General features: G+C 43.6%; 1 protein-coding gene across 2 annotated transcripts in view; it reads right to left on the bottom strand.

The window, feature by feature from the left end:
- LOC105016750 (plexin-A1) overlaps positions 1-20,152 on the bottom strand; it is a 193,126-nt gene extending 172,974 nt beyond the window's left edge. For both annotated transcript variants that reach the window (XM_010880781.5, XM_010880780.5), the window contains exon 1: positions 19,996-20,152. The gene's annotated coding sequence lies outside the window, so the exon portion shown is untranslated. The remainder of the gene's footprint in view (positions 1-19,995) is intronic.
- Between the last annotated feature and the right edge of the window lie 955 nt (positions 20,153-21,107).

The following is a 21,107-nucleotide window of genomic DNA, read 5'->3' on the forward strand; positions in this document are numbered from 1 at the left end:
AAAAGCAGTGCTTTTGCCCCATACATTTTTGAGGAGCAGAGCCAGCACACATTAGTGGGGGAGTGGTGTACAGTGGTTTAACCAAAATACTACACCTCCGCACATGCAGTTAGGTCCAGAGTAATTTTCATTATTACGCTCTGTACATCACCACAATGGATTTGAAATGAAACAATCTAGATGCAATTAAAAGTGCAGACTTTCAGCCTTAATTTAAGGTTGAAAAAAATATTGTATGACATATAACCATTTTCATACACATTCCCCTTATTTCAGGGGCTCAAATGTAATTGGACAAATTAACACAATCATAAATAAATGTTCATTTTAAATCTTTTGTCAAGAATCCTTTGCAGGCAAAGACTGCTGGGAGTCTGGAACGCATGGACATCACGAAACTCTGGGTTTGCTCCTTTGTGAGGTTTTGCAAGGCCTTTACTGCAGCGGTCTTCAGTTGTTGTTTGTTTGTGGGTCTTTCTGCCTTAAGTTTTGGCTTCAGCATGTGAAATGCATGCTGGATCAGATTGAGATCAGGTGATTGACTCGGCCATTGCAGAATATTCCACTACTTTGCCTTAAAAACTCCTGGGTTGCTTTCGCTGTATGTTTTGGGTCATTGTCCATCAATAAAGTGAAGCGCCGTCCAATCAACTTCACTGAATTTGGCAGAATCTGAGCAGACAATATATCCCTATACACTTCAGAATTCAAATCAATAAACACTAGTGACCCAGTGCCATTGGAAGCCATGCATGCCCACGCCATCACACTGCCTCCACTGTGTTTTACAGATGATGCGGTATGCTTCAGATCATGAGCCATTCCAAGCCTTCTCCATACGTTTTTCTTCCCATCATTCTGGTACAGGTTGATCTTAGTTTCCGTCAAAAAAATGCTATTCCAGAACAGGCATTTTTTGATGTTTATTTTGGCAAAGTCTAATCTGGCCTTTCTATTCTTGAGGCTTATGAATGGTTTGCACCTTATGGTGAACCCTCTGTATTTGCTCTCGTGAAGTCTTCTCTTTATGTTAGACTTGGATAATAATATGCCTATCTTCAGGAGAGTGGGTCTATATATTAAAGAACTTTAATTCCTAAACGCTTCCTCCAGTTTGGATGTGAATGCCCTAAAATTAAAACTGAGAGACTGCACTTTAAGCCCATATTCAACTACAATAAATGTTGGTAAACAGCCAAAATTACAATACGTGTGTCAATTATTTACAAACCTAACTGTATTTCTTGTAATTAAATCCACAAAAATGAAATGAAATTTTTGGTGCAATTAAAATGAGGACAAATCAATAATCACTGCAGAAAAAAACTATCTATTTGGAACACAATATACATTTGTATTTCTTCCAAAACTCCCGGGTAGGGAATGTCTACGCAGACCGCATGTCACCTGTGTGTGTACAGTCTTAAGGCCCAACCATTCTCACTACATCTTTTGTCGGTCCTCTTTTTCCAAATGGGCTGGAGGTTTTAAACTGTCTCTTCTGTCATGAAGGCCTCAGCCTAAGCTTTCTTTCATGTGCATGGCGGTTAAAGTTCTGAAGGCGGTGGTGGTGGAGCTTGTTCATGGGGGAGTACATTGCTGAAATAACTTTAGCTCAGCTCTGGCTGCACAGCAAATCACAACCACATTTTACACAGTGGCTTCACTCTCCCGCCAGACAGATACAGCGCAATCAGAGAGACAGAGAGACGCAAAGAGATAGCAATGCAGAGAAAGAGAGAGGAAGTGAGTTGGAGAGAGAGAGAGCGCACAATGCTCAGAGAAAATGTGTTTCTCAAACTTTTCTGCATAATGTTTAGGAGTGAGCGGAGCGGAGATACCAGATCAGTGCTGTGGGCAGGACACCAGAACACACCACACACACACCATGCAGGCATTCTCATGTGCTCTGCCCACATGACTAACTGGCGCTAAACGATTAACTAAACTATTTTTTTTATATTACATTATAATTCAATCAATGTGTTGATTGCTGGGCTGTATGAGCCACATAAATCAGCTTAACTGATACATTGTCCTCACCTATTGTCTTGTGTGTAAGAAAGAAAAAATATATAATTAATTTTTTATGAAAATGGCAATAAACTCTTAAGCAAAAATGTGTGATGTTTGTAACCAGTACTTAAAGATGCAGTACGTGATTTCCGGCCACTGGTTGTAGAAGTGGTGCTATTGGAAAAATGTCCCTGAATAGCTAATGCACTTGCTTATCGTGGTGCCCCATATCATCAAAACCTCACTTTTGAGCAGGGAATTATGTATGTTCACATATAAAGAACTACTACACCTCAAGGCCAAAATGGCAAGTTTAAAAAAAAAAATTAAATGCTCAAGTCCCAGACTGCTTCTTCAAGAACTTTTCTGACAAATACTTAAAGCATTCTGCGTATTTCCATACCTCCACTTTGATGGAAAGGACTAATGTTACGTTTTTGAAATTATTCGTCCTGTATTTGACCATCTCAGTGAACAAGCACTCAAGTCGTTTTAGGGCTCGTTTAACAGTAGTTTGCTCTTTACAGAAAGTTGCATACTTTCTGAACTTATGTAATGTTGTTAGCAAACTGGCAGTAAATGGATACTGTGGGAACTATCTGAAGAGTGTGGTAAATCTCTAGCAATGTAACTGCAAGCCATATTAACAATGCACCGTGAATGCTAGATATACTAATGAGGTGTACCTGGTAAACAAGAGGTTTGAATGTAGTCATTTAACCGCTCACTTGTACCAAGCAGGCACAGTGTTGAGTACAGTCAGTTTGCACAGTTGACCAGGCTACCATTAAGCCACCTACTTTCACATTAACATTGTCTTCTTTGGTGATTCACCAGACACGCCAATCGTCAGTAGTGCTTTGTGTGCATAGCTAAGGCAAACCTGAGCAGCAGGTTTTTGTTAGGCCTTTCCGCTCCCGAGGGCCCGGCGGACTGTTTACCTCAGGAATACAATGGGTGTCGGTGGGAAACAAAGTTGAGCACGCCCGTGTCTGTCTGCCCTTGTGTGCTGCTGACTCAGAGGCCCTGTTCTCATCACACAGCATCAAATACAGTAGCGTCTTGTCCGCAAACTAGGACTTCCACAAAAAGCAGTTGCCTTACACAACAGCCAAAGTTTGTGCTCACATATTGCTACAACAGGCAGACAAAGTTCTTAAGCGAAACATTACGTTAGCCAGCTAGCTAGCTAGTTAGCAATTAGCATTGTTTAAGGCAATGGCAGTTTCCTCATCCTTAAAGGGATAGTTCCACCTAAAATGACCTTAATGTGCTTCAGCTCGTTACCTGTATAAAGGACACCTGGGAGCTCTGATTTAGAGGGGATAAAATACTTATTTCAGTCATTAAAATGCAAATAAATGTATAACATGTATATTTGTTGTTATTCTGCCTTGTGTCTAATGGCATTTCACAGCCTTTTGACAAGCCTCCTGATTGAGCAGGTGTGTGTGTGTATATACTGGATGATCCAGAGGAGGAATGGGAGAAGGTCATGTGAAGGTCAAATAGAGCTTTTTGGTCTAAACTCCACTCGCCGTGTTTGGAGGAAGAAGAAGGATGAGTAGAACCCCAAGAACACAATCCCAAACATGAAGCATGGAGGTGGAAACATCATTCTTTGGGGATGCTTTTCTGCAAAGGGGACAGGACGACTGCACCGTATTGAGGGGAGGATCTATGGGGCCATGTATCGCGAGATCTTGGCCAACAACCTCCTTCCCTCAGTAAGAGCATTGAAGATGGGTCATGGCTCGTCTTATAACGACCCGAAACACACAGCCAGGGCAACTAAGGAGTGGCTCCGTAAGAAGCATCTCAAGGTCCTGGAGTGGCCTAGCCAGTCTCCAGACCTGAACCCAATAGAAAATCTTTGGAGGGAGCTGAAAGTCCGTATTAGCCCCGAAACCTGAAGGATCTGGAGAAGGTCTGTATGGAGGAGTGGGCCAAAATCCCTGCTGCAGTTTGTGGAAACCTGGTCAAGAACTACAGGAAACGTCTCTGTAATTGCAAACAAAATTACAGACTTCTACATGCTTTGTAAGTGGGAAAACCTGCAAAATCGGCAGTGTATCAAATACTTATTCTCCCCAGTGTACACACACACAAACACACACACAATACACCTGCACAGTCAGGAGGCTTGTCAAAAGGCTGTGAAATGCCATTACACACAAGGCAGACTGGAGCCAAGCATTTATTACTGAAGAGCATCTTCATAACTGAAAATGAGGACAGCTTTGAGTGGAAATACAAGCTCTGTAAGCCTTCTCTAAAAGCTTATTTGAGACTTGGCCACCTACACTATAATGGCCAGAATTAAAGCAGTTTCCTAAAAGCAAAATACGCATGACATAATATAGATCTTAAATTCAGGAACAGGGTTTTGTTTGCACACAATTTATTGTCGGTTTAAAAGGTAAAAAAAAAATCGAAATCATTATTTTTTTGAAATGTATATACTGGCAGTGGTCTTGCTTTCACATCACAAGGAAGACAATCCACGACACAGAGTCTGTGATGCCGCTACAGAGCCCGGAAGACCGCGAGAGGGGCAGGGAGAGAGGGGTAGAGGTGGCTATCGTTCACCTGGCAAGCTGCCATCAGTACCCCTCACAGGGAAAGAGGGAAGGGAGCCCCCCACACACAGGACGGGACCCCCGGGATCTCATGGAGGGCAGGGTTCAACTGCTGAAGGAGAGGCAGAGAGCCAAACAGTCAATTAATGGCGTGCAGCATTTACACAACAAATGGAGCTCAGCCTCTCAGTCTCCCTCTCAACCGCTGACACGCACACGCACACACGCGCAGACGTGGAGTGTATCCACTCCACGCGCACCAACACACGCCGACGCAAGGTCAGAGAGACAGAAGGAGGCGGGGGGGGGAGTGAGTAAATGAGAGAGCGAGAGAAAGAGAATGAGAAAGAGAGATGTGGGGGCAGCTTTTCACTGAAGAGGCACTCACTCATTTAAGAGGTGGGCCTTTGCTGTAAGCACTCACGCTGCCTTGATTAAAAGCACAGCCACACACACACACGTGCATGCATGCCGCATCACGGAAAATCACAGGACTCTCGTTCCCCGGTGAAGGTTCCTACCTCGACCAGAGGAGACACAGGATCGGCAGCCAGAAATAAATTTTCTGCCAAGGCAGCCCTTGACAACGTCGATTACTTCTGAATCCGACGAGGAAAGCTATGGATCGGCCTACACCCACGGCTCCTAGCATGGTGGAACCCTTCTCTTCCTTGTCTCGTCGAGTTACATTTTTAATTGGACGCATCAGCACAAGCTCATAACTTTTTTTTTTTATTGAAACTCTCTACTGGAGTGTAGGCCACGCCTCCAACAGCTCAAGTCTACACCTTCCGAGACAGCGTGCACCACATTTGCCAGCATGAAGACAATCATGTCAGGACTGTGCAAAGTTCGGCCGCTCGACTTTCCCGCAACTGACAGCCTCAATCCTGAGTGGTACCCGCCAAAACATGTCGGCATCAATTCAAATGATACGGAAGTGGTTATGCAAACTAAGATTCATTCTCTCCCTCGTGATGTAAACAAGCCCTTGGCCTGGCAACCAAACGCCCTGCAGCCTCCACTTCTTCGCTCCCAGGGGATCATTGATCCATTGACGTTCATCCCAGCGATTAGGATGGCAACAACTAATCCATACTAATCAATAACAGAAAGGCAGTTTGCTACAAATGTCATTATCGTGAGATTGAGCCACACATTTTTAAATGCTATAGAAACTAAAAGCAAAACACATTCCCAGTCATCCTCAGTTTATTATGGGGATGTTGTCGGCGTACTTCAGGCTATACTCCAGCTATATTTAAATCTGCCTGTTACCAGATTCTCAGCTGTCTCACCTTTACTTATTCCGGCTTACTGCAATTCTGGGTAAATGCCAACACTTTGAAGCATATTAATGGCATTTTAGCATACTATTTTACATTGTTTTCTTCCTTCATTATACATCAAAGCAAGAATAGCATCCTTACAAACTTAAGAGTAAAACAGTTTGTAGAACATCTGTTGCTATATGCATTTCAGGAAATCCTTATTTTTACAAATGCTTTGTTAGTTTTATTAATACTATCAGTACTGTTTTAACGAGAACATTGTGCAAGATAAGGAAACACGCACAGGAGGAGATCAGGAAATTAATAACAAAACGAGTTTGTGGCCGCCCCAGAAATATCTATAATAAATACATAAATATCCATAATAAATACATAATAAATATCCATAACATCTGCTTAGCATCCAGAATGCAGTGAAGACAACAGGGTGGCAGCAGCTGTTCCTGTAACTGGATGGGGCCTTGACTCCACTCTGACTCAGCTCTCTCAGTTCTGTCAACCGTCCCCCTGTTACGAACACACAGATTAACAGACACACACACACACATACACACAGATCGACAGACACATACACACAGATCGACAGACACATACACACAGATCGACAGACACACACCAAAGCAATGTTCCCGGTGAGCTTTGTGAAGAGTGATGAAACTAAACCACCAAGTCCCCTCCTTTCCTCCATCCTCTGCTCCTTTTTCTTTGTCCGAGCAGGCTGGAGGGTGTTGGGTGAAAATTTATTGTTACCTGCCTTTAACAAACAACCTCCTCCCATCTTGGTCCTGAAACTAGAACCCGCCTGACACTAGATCGGCCTTTTGGATAACCCAGCATAAAAAAAACCAGGCCAAAGTCAGGTTCTAACCACACTTTCAGTTCCCAAGAACAGAAAAGAAATAGGTGAATGTTTGTGGAATAGTCCGAGTCTGATAGGAATGGATAAAAAATAAAGGCCTAGCTTAGGTTGGGGTTATTAGAGCCGCAATCAGCAGCAGAAACAAAAACAACGTATTGTTCCCTGCAACTGATGCGTCCGTGATATACACAGTATAGTTCTGTTACCACAGGCCTGTATGACATAACCATGTTTTCAGGCTAACAAGGTTTGTTCACATTTGTGTGTACAAACATTGGAGTAAAAAGTATTCTATGAGTTTCTGAAATGGTACAGAATTTGGAATAAGCCAATGAGTTATACTGCCGAAGAATTATCAGCAATATAATTAACTCCTATACAAATGTAAATGCTTATTGCTCCTTTAAACAAAGCTCCTATCATGACATCATACCAAGAGTTTGGATTCATGTTTTGTTGTTCGGCGGTAACTGGGCGGACCTGAGGGACAGTCGCCAAATCCTACAACTCCCATCTCTTCCGTGTTGATCCTGGCGCCTGAACAGACACAGTGGAATGTAACATAACGTTCACACAAATGTATCACCCAGATAAGATTGTCTTTGATGTAGGTTGTCTTCTGATGATCTATGCATTCCATTTCTATTTGCCAAGTTCACAACGTTTCACCACACTGACAACACAAGCCCCACCGCTCTGCCTGACACAAACCCCAAACACAAGCGTTACTCTGAGTCCAGTGACATGCCAAAGGCCACAGCAGGCCCTCCAAGGAAGGGTTACACACTGGAAACAATGGATGACCGGCCAATCAACTGGAACAACAGCATTCCACAAGCATGGTGGATAAAGGGGAAGAGTGAGAGGAGGACAAAGACAGAGAGAGCGAAAGAGAGAGAGAGCGAGAGAGAGAGAGAAAAACTGACACGGTTCAACACATCTCACTAGTCACAAGTTCCACACCCCATTGAATTGGAATTTGGCATTCGGCATAAGACCCGTTGGCTCAACTGAACTGAATCCTATCGACTCAGTCTGCATTCCTTCAGGTTTGCGTCTGACTGGCCGCCTGGCAGCCTCCTGAACCAGCCCGGGGGAGGGGCGGGGCCAGGGTGTGGGCGTTCCAGACAAATCTCCTAGACCCATTGAATCAAGCAACGAATAACAGGGAGGAAAAGTGTGGGCTCGTGGGGATGGACGGATCCACGCACGCAGAACGGATGGAGAGGGATGTCAAAGGTCGCCAAGCTCAACTGGCGCTATCATGACAGCAATGCGGAGGCCTGTTTAACCAAGCCACTCCAACCCTCCCAAAGCAGCTTAACAACCCCCAGCGATGGACCTGCTCCACTCCCCCGCCAATAAAATAAATCTACCAGCACCCCCACCTTAAAGAGGGATGTGTCTAACCTTTGACCCCCGCCGCCTTACCCTTCCTCTGCCATTCTGTGTTTTCTTAGCCCCCCTCCCCCACTGCCACATTGTCTCGCCAGCAATAATGATTCCCAGTGTTCCAGTCCCAAGGCTTGCCTGCTAGCTCATCTCCCCAGGGGGTTGGGGGGGGGGGGGGGGGGGCTTATAGCCCCCACACCAACCGCAGAGTGTAGTGGTATCCCCCAGGTCTGGCAAAGGAATTAGAGTGGCCAATGTTCTGCACAACATGGATGGACTGGCTTTTCACTTAACAAGCTACAGAAGAGGGAGGGAGTTTTATGATCCTGAAGCATGCTTCCCTGGAGAGGAGGAACAACACAGAGCTTTGAGAAGTCCTGAAAACATTGGCCGACACACGGTTGGATTTCAGTTCCTATTGTCTCCCCAATCCCATCATCGCAGACCCACAGCACGTACTGCGTGTGCTCTATTCAGGTTCATGTTTCATGTTTTTTACTAGGACGGACAGTGAAAACCACACACACACACACACACACACACACACACACACACACACACACACACACACACACACACACACACACACACACACCGACATTCCCTACTTGCAGGTTCCTGTTTGAAAGTTACACATTCAAACCGTAGCTAGTATGAAGGTGATGGGATTGATGACGGGGGCAGACGATCAGATTAAATCGGAAGTGCCCTTTTGACAAAACAATGTGACGGACTGGTGAACCAACGGGAACGGCTGGCACTGCTTCGCGTCAGGGAGAGGAAAGCGCAGGCCTATTAGTGGTCGCCCGGGGGGGGTGGGAGGTTGTGGTGAACATGCTGCGCTACTCCACAGCCGACAATAGGAGCAAGACTGGTCATGGGCTCATCCTTTCCCATCTCTTTAACCCTTTCACACACTGACAAAAGAGTGCGCCGACAAAGGGGGCTGGAGAAAGACAGATGGACTTGTGGGTAATGTCGGCCTTCATGCCCTCGTGCAGGGAGCAATCTCCGGCCGGAAGGCCCCCCAGGGTGTGAACAGTCTTGTTCGGGTCCCGCGCTTACAAGAGTCTGATTCCGCTGCTTAAGGGCCTGATGACCGCGTAGGAGGGGCTCGTGAACAGAAATTTGCACATCACGTGGAGTGAGAAGCCAGGACTGGAGTTTAGCGCCACTTCAGTTTAGTTGGAATGAGGGTATAGGCTTTGTTCCACAATGTAGGCTAAGCACCTTCCAACCACTCCGCCTCCGACCACCGGGCCCTTGTCTGCAGTTCATCTAGAGCTGGCTCAGCAGACCAAGGACTGCCAGGAATTCCAGCTATTCCTCAAGTCAAGAAACATAACACAGGCAGAGATTAGGGGCGGGGGGGGAAAAAAAATCACTATTGAGGTGAGAGCCCGGAATGTGAACTAGTGTATGCAATCTACATTATTGGGAGCTAAAATAAAAACGTTAACTCTTTCAGTTTATTGCAATCAAAAAAATGTTTGTGGCTACAGCCAAGTCTCAACCTCTGGAACGAATAGTCCTATTAACCACGACACACAGCTAGCTTTGGATAACCATCGCTCTGTCCAGTTAAGGCCCACACATGGCAATTTTCACACCACAAACAAAAACACAAACACACACACACACACACAAGGCCAACTTGCCCGAAGTATTCCACTCCTGAGGAGTACCAAGCACTCAGAGGAAAACAGGCAGTAAACAAAATGAATAAATGAACACTTATCCACATCTGGTAAACACATGCAGGTGTTGACTTCAGAGTGGGTGGTGTGCATGTGTACAATTCCACAATCTCTCCATGTTCTAGCTCGCTGCCTCTCACACACAAACACACACAAACGCACACATAGCCTAAGGGCAAAATAGCGCTTTTGACCTCCCCTCAAATGAGCCTCCCTCCCTTTTTGCTAACAGGAGCGGATGAGTGCCGTCTCCCCGCCACGTCACTATACCTGATTTACGGACTCGCCGGCGGCCATGCTTTTCCTGGGCAAGTGGCTCTCTTAAAGGACTGGCAGGGCGTTCTATTAGTCTTATTTACAGGCTGCCACTGCAGGCTAGTGAATTATTCAAATTCCCCACGGTACAGAAAAAAAGGAGAGTGAAGACGAGAGAGGGGAGAGAAGGCCAAGGCAGGTGCTGCCCTGCATAGAGTGGAGGGGAGGAAGAGACCAAGATAAGACGTAAGTTGGACATGAGCCTGGAGTGTCATTGACAGTATCACACCAATACATTCCCATGTGCTCATGTGAACAACTCCCCATTACACTCCAACGTGCAGTGAGTTTGTCATTACACGGAGCTTCGCTGAGGCTTTGTTTGGGTCAGTTTGTTTCGCGTTTCCCATCACCCTGTGCTCAGGAACATGGTATACAGAGGCACTCAGAGTATCATCTCCCCCACGTCGGCACGTATTTACAAACCAAACAAAAGGCCTGAAGTGGATGACAGACTCGCATTAGCACCGCAAACAACCGAAGGCCAGCAAAAATACCTATAACTGCATTTTACTTACTGTAGTCTATATTAGTCCAGTACAGTGAAAAAACATTGGCACCCATGGACTTAATTCAAATAATGCAGGATTTCTCCAAGGAAGCTGTTGAAATTCAAATTTTGGTCTTGGTATGCACTTACGTATGTCTTTGGTTTGCAGTGCAACAAAACTAAATAATCTGAATAATTTACTAATCATTAGCTCATTCCACAAGCAAATCCTAAAATTGCCTGAATAATGTTTCTGGCACCATCTAGAAGCAGTTAGAAATAATTTGATTCTCCTCAACTCTGGAAAAGAACTCACCTCATGTAGGTTGCAATACAGAAACTACACTTTGTCTGAATAGAGAAAAGGACTTCTGTTTTGTGTCACTTTGTATGCCGCAATGAGGTCACAAAACTGTAGCTAAGCATATACAATCCCAAGGCTATGACTACATCTCCCTGGGTGTGGCCGCAAGAGAAACTTGATGGAAGATCGGAGCAAAGGTTTGTTTGTTGGAGGGAGAAAGTACTTCGATCGACTGGAACAGGTATGAGCTTCAGACATGAGGTCAAATAGTTTCAATCTGTCACCAATGTATTGATGGAGGGTTGTTTTATTAGGACACCCACTGCTAAAAGAGACATACGGAACTGAAAGCAATTTGCCAAAACACTTGAACATACCACGATCCTTCTGAGATCTCCTGTGGACAGAGGAGACCAAATCAGAGCTTTTCGGTAAAAAGAGAGCTTCAAATCGGGGAGAACTGGAGCAGTTTGCACAAGCAGTGTATAAAGACGTAGGAGGCATATTCATGGATATAGGAAGAGTTTGCTCACAGTTCTTTTTCATTTATTTTTAGGGACGATCCAAGTTATCTGAAGGAAATGCACGTGTGCCAATACTCTTGGGATGCCACGGATGTTTATGTATTTAATGTTTCCTTTGGGGAATCACTTTCATTTTCTGAATTAGATTTGATTAACCCCAATAACCTTGTGATGGGGAAGCATGAGACCTGTTCATCAAGAGTCATAATGGAATGTTTTAAACATGTCTGTGACTTGGTGGGCCATTTTGGTGTCAGGCTCTGTCAATTCCCTTTAGAAGGCCCTCAAGCCACGACGAAGACTTGAAGCACACCAGCTAACATAAACAAGTGTAAAAATTATTGGGAGCTGGGATCAGATTTGATGAGTTCCATACAAAATGTATAACGTACCAAAAATGACAATATCTATTGAGGCTTTTGTACTGCAGTAGATGCTATTGTACCGTAGTAGAGGCAGGCTATGAATAGGCATGACCAACACTTTATACTAACACAACTGAAATCCTTTTTTAACCAGATTGTTTAGCGACTTAAACACCCCAGTATGTACTGATGATTATTACACTTTTGCATTAACCTCACCAGTCTCAGGAATACGTCATTTATTTAAATAAGCTTGTAAACTGTAGTAATGTAAACAGTTCAAAAAGGGGAAATTGGTGTAAAACCAACGATACGACACGTTTTACAATAATTATGTATTGTAATTTAGGATGACAGTGAACTCCCGAATTTAACAACGACAACTATTTCTCACAATTTCTTTTATCATGAAGAGAGTTTTAAGTTGCTACTAACCCCAACTTTACCCGGCAACCTAGACGCTTCCATAGCAACCTTTGGCAGGAGTGTTCTTTGAAGTCCTTACTACGTCCGAAGGTGTGTTAAACAGCTGTGTAGGTTGTAACTCCAACCACATGCAGAACTGGAGGGATTAAACCATCTAATATTCTCAGAAGGGAGAGGCTGTGACATCACAGGGAATGTCAGGGTCATACTGGGTTGGTCCACTTAAACACCCTCCCTCCCCGGAGGGTTGACTTAGAATGACATAGAATCAGACCAATCGCACAGCTTGGTCCTCTCACAACTATTCTACCTTTCAGCAACATGGGTCTACAACTCTTTGAATCGAGGCTAACTATAAGAATGGTCTCGGAAACAGTATGTGTGTTTGTTGAGCCATTAGATTTTTTTGCAGACAGATTACGGAGTGGTGGGATTTTGATAGTGACAAAATTATAGAGTTCTAATGTATTATTTCAGGTGTCTTGATGTGCGCGCCCTTTTCTGTGCTTGCTCGAAAAACAGGCCCAAGCAGCTTTCATTTCAGCAGGCTGTGTTGAGACGGAAGCCGGGCGGAGGTGTCCTTAGAAGAATGGTTAAAACCCAGCGATTCAAATAAACTGGGAAAGGTGAGAAAATACATAATACATAGCAGACATCATGGTTGAACAGGTGACATAGAGAGAGAGAAAAAACACAGGCTTTGAAAAAAATATATATAAGAAATAAAACTGGCTACCTTAAAACATGTTTTCATTAGTGGGGTTATTTAACATGGGATTCTAATACCTCAATCTTTACCACCATTTCTGGCATCCCATCTACAGGATGCATTAGCACAGGGGTAGAACTAGCTGCAATGCATTGTGGTCCTGTGCATCAGGCTGCCTGATGGCACACTGCCATGGTCTGTAGGTCGGTTAGTCAGACAGGCCTTACATCTCTACATAACAATGCTTATACTGCCCAGAGAGGGAATCACAGCCTTCAAATAAGGGAAGGGGGTGAGAGCACATGTGCAAGGGAGAGAGCGGGAGAGAGAGTGCGAGGGCTGAGAAAAAGGGGCCACGAGTCTAGCGCAAACAGCATTGTAAAAACATGACCAGTATGTATTTACTCTAACTGTTTGCACATTGTTACAACACGAAGCTAATAATGTGTCACTTGAAATGTATTTCTCATTGAAAATGTGCGTGTAATGTTAATGCCTACTTAGATTTCTATTTGTCATTTTAATTTGATCACTATTTTCCACTTGCTTTGGAAATGCAAACAAATGTTTTCTATGTCAATAAAGCCCTTGAAATTAATGAGAGAGACACAGATTGTCAGACAATGTAACATTATCCGACATGTCCAGGAGTACAAGCACTGCATGCAGGGCAGAATCGGACCAATATCCACTAACATTAAAATCAAAACCGCAATTTAACTTCCAAACATAAAATACAGCGACCACCTTGCATATTGTTACTAAGCCCGGCAATGGCAGTAGTTCCACAAAGATTGCCTTGACTGGTCCTGAGTTCACCAACCTGTTCTGCTAAGACACTGAGGCCTCAGGGCAAGAACATCCAACCAATCAGGACAAACCTAATTACAACAGCCAAAACAAAACTACATTACCTATTGGGAAATAAACACCAATCAAAATGCAGCGCTGTCTGGCCTTTAATCGACTGCACATGGCAAAATATTTGACCATGGTTACTGATCAAAGTCTTAGATAAACCTTGATAAATTACAGGATCAGTGAGCAAAGCTTTCAGTAAGGGAGTAGACACAGGAAAACCTGGTTCCCTGTAGAGAAAAGCCTGTGAAATCACTGCACCACAGCAGAACCTGAGACACTGCTGATTTTCCTGACAAAATTGAAATCAATTAGTGTGTGGTGTTCCCTAATTTGAGACCATTAGTCAATGTTTCAAAGACCTCTCAAATGAGAATAGGCTACCTCAGGTAGACTAAGGTCTCGGGCTCCACAGCCCACTACAGTGGATATAAAAAATCTACACACTCCTGTTAAAATGCCAGGTTTTAGTGATGTAAAAGAAGGAGACAAAGATAAATCATGTCAGAACTTTTTCCACTTTTAATTGGAACTATTATGTCAACAATTCAATTGAAAAACAAACTGAAATCTTCAAGCGGGGAAAATGAAAAATAAAAACCTTACAATAACCTGGTTGCTTAAGTGTGCACACCGCCTTAGAACTGAGGATGTGGCTGTGTTGAGAATTAACCAATCACTTTCAAACTCATGTTAAATAGAAGTCATTACACACCTGCCATCATTTAAAGGGACTCTGATGAATCACAAATAAAGTTCAGCTGTTCTAGTAGGATTTTCCTGACATTTTCTTAGTTGCATCTCAGAGCAAAAGCCATGGTCCACGGAGAGCTTCCAAAGCATCAGAGGGATCTCATTGTTGAAAGATATCAGTCAGGAGTAGGGTCAAAAAACAAAATCAAAAGCATTAGATATACCATGGAACACAGTGAAGAGAGTCATCATCAAGTGGAGAAAATATGGCACAAAAAAGACATTACCAAGAACTGGACGTCCCTCCAAAATTTATGAAAAGACTAGAAGAAAACTGGTAAGGGAGGCTGCCAAGAGGCCTACAGCAACATTAAAGGAACTGCAGGAATTGCAGGTAGGGTGGCAAGAAGGAAGCCTTTTCTTACAAAGAAAAACATCCAAGCCCAGCTGAGGTTTGCAAAAACAAACATCAATTCCCTCAAAAGCACGTGGGAAAATGTGTTATGGTCTGATGAAACCAAGGTTGAACTTTTTGGCCATAATTCCAAAAGGTATGTTTGGCGCAAAAACAACACTGCACATCACCCAAAGAACACCATACCCACAGTGAAGCTTGGTGGTAGCAGCCTCAGTGAGGGTGGAGGGAACCGGGAACCGGGGCCTCAGTGAGGGTGGAGGGAATTATGAACAGTTCCAAATACCAGGCAATTTTGGCACAAAATCTTCAGGCGTCCGTTAGACAGCTGAAGATGAAGTTCACCTTTCAGCACGACAACGACCCAAAGCACACATCCAAATCCACAAAAGCATGGCTTTTGGAATGGCCCAGCCAGAGCCCAGACCTGAATCCATTTGAACATCTGTGGGCTGATCTGAAGAGGGCTGTGCACAGGAGATGTCCTCGCAATCTGACAGATTTGGAGCGCTTTTGCAAAGAAGAGTGGGCAAATATTGCCACGTCAAGATGTGCCATGCTAATAGACACCTACCCAAAAAGACTGAGTGCTATAATAAAACCTAAATGTTTCCCCCCTCAAAGATTTCAGTTTGTTTTTCAATTGAATTGTTCACGTTATAGGTCACATTAATGGTGGAAAAAGTTCTGATATGATTTATCTTTGTCTCATTATTTTACATCACAAGAACCTGGCATTTTAACATGGGTGTGTAACCTTTATATCCACTGTATGCCTGTGAGGGACAGAGTTTGACAGCTCAAAAGCCAGCAGGTCTTATGCCACTGAAGTTTTACATGTATTTTTCTTCTCTTGATTAATGTTTTAATAATTACCGGGATCTATTCTGTGACCACTTAAACAGATTTTGCCACCTTTTGACTTTGAGGTGCAAGTAAAACATTTTCACCAAAAATTGGTTGCCCGTTCTGGTCAGTAGCAACCTAAATCAAAACATCTTATTTTGATCTCTTTCATCAAACTGCTAAGTTCATGACCCTCATGCCTCCTGTAATTGAGGTGTCAGCTCAGCCTATCCCTGTGTGCCCTACAGAAAATAAATCCCTCCCACCTTACCTATTTTCCAGCATGATCCCCACCCCCTGTCACTCAGGCAACAGTTTCTCCTGCCTGGTTCTGTCAGCATGCTATCAATGCATACATTCAACAGACCTCTAAAAAGAACCCAGAGTTCCACAATGCTTCTTAATATGAATCCACGTTTCCTGTAATCATACAGTTAGACGTTCCACCGTCCGCACTGAAAAAAGACAGTTAGTTGGCTTTAGGATTGGTTGGCAGTGCCTAAAACAATAACCACTAATTGCTAACTATTATGTAGCTGCCTAACAGGGGCTAAATACCATTTAGCATAGCAAATGCTCTGAGCTAGGGCAAACCAAATGTTTTCCACGGCATTGCTAGTATCAGTGTGAAGGTGTAGATCGTGTTTTCTCATCGGAGTGTGCAGTGCCAGAGAACCTATTTTAAATTATGTGTTGATATGTATCACCTCTTCCAATGTAACCTCTTTTCATAGGGAATTTACTCGACCAACCCTTTGTTTCCTACACTGCAATAACCTTGCTGTTAAATTTGACATCAAACCAAACACCTCCAACCATAGAACTGGAATTACGACTTGTGAATTTCTTCCGTAAGATGATTAATCACATGGTGTGGGAGTCTATTATGGAATAATGTCAGCCCACAGCCTGAAGTGTTCTGTGTATTATTGTTTCAACTGTGTTATATTGTAAATAAATAGATACCTCCAAATGATATTTGGTCATATATGGACTCATATCATGCCAAAATTTAAATTCAGATATGAGAGAGAGAGAGAGAGAGAGAGCGAGAGAGAGAGAGAGGGGAAGCGAGAGACAGTGATAGTGTGTGCGAAAAGAGATACTACAGGCAGAGAAGCAAAAGGGAATAAGAGGATGGAAGGCAAGACGGGGGGGGCATCCACAGAAAAAAAGAGGTGGAGAAAGGGAAAAAGTGGAGGAAGGAATAAAGACGCAGGAGACAGAAGCAAAACCACAACCCACCTCATAGCTTTGCCTCTTTAGCCCACATAAGCCCAGCGAAAGACATAAAAAAAACACTGCGTCTCCACCAGCATGTAAAGGGAAAGCAGATATTCAATTACTCTCTATTGAGGAAAACCTCAATCATCTTCAAGGGGAAATTAAACCACTTGCATGTCGTCCCGCTGCCACTTTCTTCGAACCTTGAACCTAACACTGGCAAGAGAAGGTCTCGTCTTTACACTCCGGCAGAAGAGAGCCCAGGGGGAGCCTGAACAGAGCAGCCTGGGAAGGCGAGCCGGGGTAACATCACGGACACCACCGCGAATTGGACCAGAACAACCGTGGATTTGTCTAAATGAGCCGAAACCCACAATTAAGAGAAGTCAGAATGGAGAGAGGAGAAAGCAGTGATTCAGAATCTGGGGGAATCTTGCCAGGGTGTCAGAACTCAGAGCAATACAGCCACCCTGCTGATGGAAACCCAGGCATTCCGCAGAGGTAGAAACAAACTGCCCTGCCCTGACAGGAGGAAGGAGGGAAAAGAGACAGAGAGAAGGAGGGGGAGGGAGAGGTGAAGGGAGACAGTAGGACGTGACTGAGAGAATGAGAGAGAGGGAGCAAGGTGGCAGTGGGAGAAGGAGAGAGGCACCGAAACAGCGGGAGCGAAAGAGAGGGAGTGAGAGAAAGAGGGAAAAAAATGCCTCAGGATGAGGTTGTCACACCGATTTAAAATGTCTGCCAGTCAAAGGGGCTGTGAAAGGAGCCGTCTTCTGCCTAGTCCACACACGCACGCGCACCAGCAATAGCGGTTACACTGGAGGGAAGTACTGACTTAAGTCACGGCACATAGCCCGGAGCCCCAGTGAATCACGTTAGACAGTAGGTAAACTGCAGCTGGTGTGTATATGTTGATGGTAATTCCTTGTTGCAGTGAAATATCGGCAGAACGTCGAAGATTTGGAGCTAGTCCTGGCAATTGCCCGGTACAGTAGGACCTGTACAAATTGTTCTGTTCAAGGGAGTTTTGTAGCGTAACACAGAAGGTGGACTGATCTTAATACTTTTTCTGGCTTAGTTATGCCACACTATGGACACGCGAAGAAACATGAGAATCTACGCAATCATGAAGATAGGTCAAGCTGAGTGATAAAAACACGATTCCTTCAAAAGGATTCGCAGGTACGGGCTAACCACTGCTGCTTTAACTGCACAGAAAAATATAACCTTACCAGACGTCGCAGTTATCAAGCAAAACTTTGGGTTCAACGTGTCGTATTACAACTTGGCAAAACATGCAGATTTATTTAGAGCACGATGTGTGAAGGCGGGGCAGCGGTTGAAAAAAATAATAATTATCCAGCACGCGAGAATCATTCCTATCCAAGTGTCATTCATTCAGCTACACCGTTGGCACTGGTCACTGCGAGAAGATATATTGCATATAGTTTGAATGGAGCGCTCCATGTACGGTTATGAAAAATTGCAGCTGTCATTAGCTTTGAACGTAACAGTCCATTCGCAGTGGATTCTCACACCTTTTCTGAGACACCCACTGGTCCGTCTTACATTCATTAATTTACGTGCAGAATCAAACTGGATACGATGACAAATTAGACTCAGATACATTTAACTAGTAGGCTACTTCCTACTAAACACAAATGTACATCACGTTTAAGATCCTTTATCATTTACCAAGGGTAACGACCAGGGTCGTTATCTTTAAACAACAAAGCTAAAAATAAAACTGGGGGCCAACAAGACAAATCCCAGCCTACGCTGATTGAGACATTCACAATAACATCACACGGATTTAAATGATAACGTTTTCAAATTCAAACTGATCAAGGAAAATAACGGAGGAAGTGGGGGTTCTCACAATTACTTTGAAAACTGTTAAATGAAATCCAATAATGCAGCCTATGAGTGCGTATTTGATGACATCCGATGCGTTGAACCAACCCATCCAGACAACCCTCATCATTCTAATAGTAAATGTAAATTGCAGTCGTATAACAGAGCCTACAAATGGCCAATGATTCGTTAGCAGATTAACGCTCTTTTTCACACACCATGCAACAGCATTTCTAATTATTTTAAAGCCAATAGGGGTATCGATTTTTTTTTTTACAAAGCTGCACCGTGTCCCATGAGAAATCTTATACTCTGTTCTGTCCATTTAGTAGGCCTAGCATAAAACGACTAGGAAAAAAAGGTATCCTATGTAGCGCATGCCACGAATTTCAATATAAAGGCATGCACGAGCCACACACATGCCTCCCCACTCACCGCCCAAGAAAGACTGTTTGCCCGCCGACAGTGTCTGTCTCTCAGTGAATACCTATAATTATGTAGTCTAAGGCATTCCTTCTCAAATAGGCAATGCAACAGCATTCCTTTTGCAACGAGGTAACAAATTAATTTTCATTTAACGTTTATCAAATAGCATATAGAAAAAAATGCATTCATAGAAATAAGGATTTTAGGAAAGCTTGTAGAATAAATCCGGGGAGAATTCCGCAATAAAATAGCGCACAATTAGGCTAGATTTGTAATATTAAATGATACTTCTGCTGACGGATACATCCACACACTGACAAACAACCGTTGCCAACGCTCTATTATCCGCAGTTTTCCACTCCGAATTCGGTTTTGATCAACTTGAACTGGTTGATCTACATAGAATAACAGTTCGAAGCGCATGACATCAGTTCGAAAACCGTTTACGAAGTTCCATTCAAGGCTATATACACGGGTTGCGCTTTGGTAACCCCACAAACGACAATTAAGACAACCCAAAGGTTATGTTTCGATCATTCTTTCTTCACAAACTCCTGGAAAATCAGACACAACGTGAATAGTAAGACGAAAAATACTCCGACGGCGAAACTCGCAACATAAGGGAGAAACCACCCAAATGTTTTAACCCAAAATAACCTTATATCTCGTTCAAACAACATAGCACCAACTCCTCTAGGTAGCTCTACTTACAAATTCAAGTGATCCTTGGATTAGATATCCTTGCCATGGTTAAATTCCAAAACTTGGGGACATTTCCACTCTTGTCGCGGAGTACTAGCGTGCTCACCACGGCTGCTCCCTTCGTGTGAATGGACAGGAATGCAGCTCAGCCGGAGGCTTCCAGGGAGAAGCCAGCCTCGATATGAGCGAATGGGGTGCGAGCAAGAGGCGCTTGCCATGTGTTGCGCCAACACCTTGTAACGTCGACAGAGGGCGTCGTAGAGTCGACTTCTGGCGATGGCATTCAATTTTCAGAACTATCTCACTGCCTTGACCTTTGATTATGAGATGAGAGTCATTTTCACTAGGATGAGATGGAGAATTAATAAAGGTTAGGCAATAAAAATAACAAATTAGCCGTCTACATTTGTCTTTGTCACCCAAATGGACTATTCCTTCATAAGATTGGTTGTCCACAGAATTGCTATAGACCTATGGAAAACATTCTGACAGCAAAAGGGACTTTGAACAGGAAATTATCATTTTTATAACAGTCTCACAGACTGTAAACGTCTCACAAAGTGTGTACTGGACAAGGACACTTGGGATAACTGAGTTATTCTAACAGGAAGCTCATATTTCAGATTGCTCTCTTGAGTTAACCTAGTCAGGTCTGGCAGTCATCATTACGCCACCTGGCTTTGTGTCTGTGTGAATGAGTTAGTGAGTGAGTGAGTGAGAGACTTGCTGAATGACAGATTTAGCAAGGTTCCCTAACATCAATTTCGTAGTTTAAAGATTCTGAACAGGACTTTAGTGAATCAAAACTCTTTATGTAAACCACCCATTTTGAGCTGGATGTGTAGTATGTTGTTTATATGTGCATACAATATAAGTAGAATAACCATCGTTCCTCAGTTAGCAAGGAAATTCCAGGTTTGAAAATGGTTTTGATGACCTGTGGCACACATCGGTGCAATTTCTGAGAACCCATATTGGTTCAGCTGAGACACCTTTACCGGTGGCTAAACATTTCATGGTGCATCAGCTCCCTTTTTGTTAATGCCTCGACCACACCAAATGTACATTTCCAATGGCATATTTGGTGTGACAGAGGCATAAGCCTTGATCACCCAGGCAGC

The sequence above is a fragment of the Esox lucius genome, chromosome 17 (assembly GCF_011004845.1).
Source record: "Esox lucius isolate fEsoLuc1 chromosome 17, fEsoLuc1.pri, whole genome shotgun sequence".
NCBI lineage: Eukaryota > Metazoa > Chordata > Actinopteri > Esociformes > Esocidae > Esox > Esox lucius.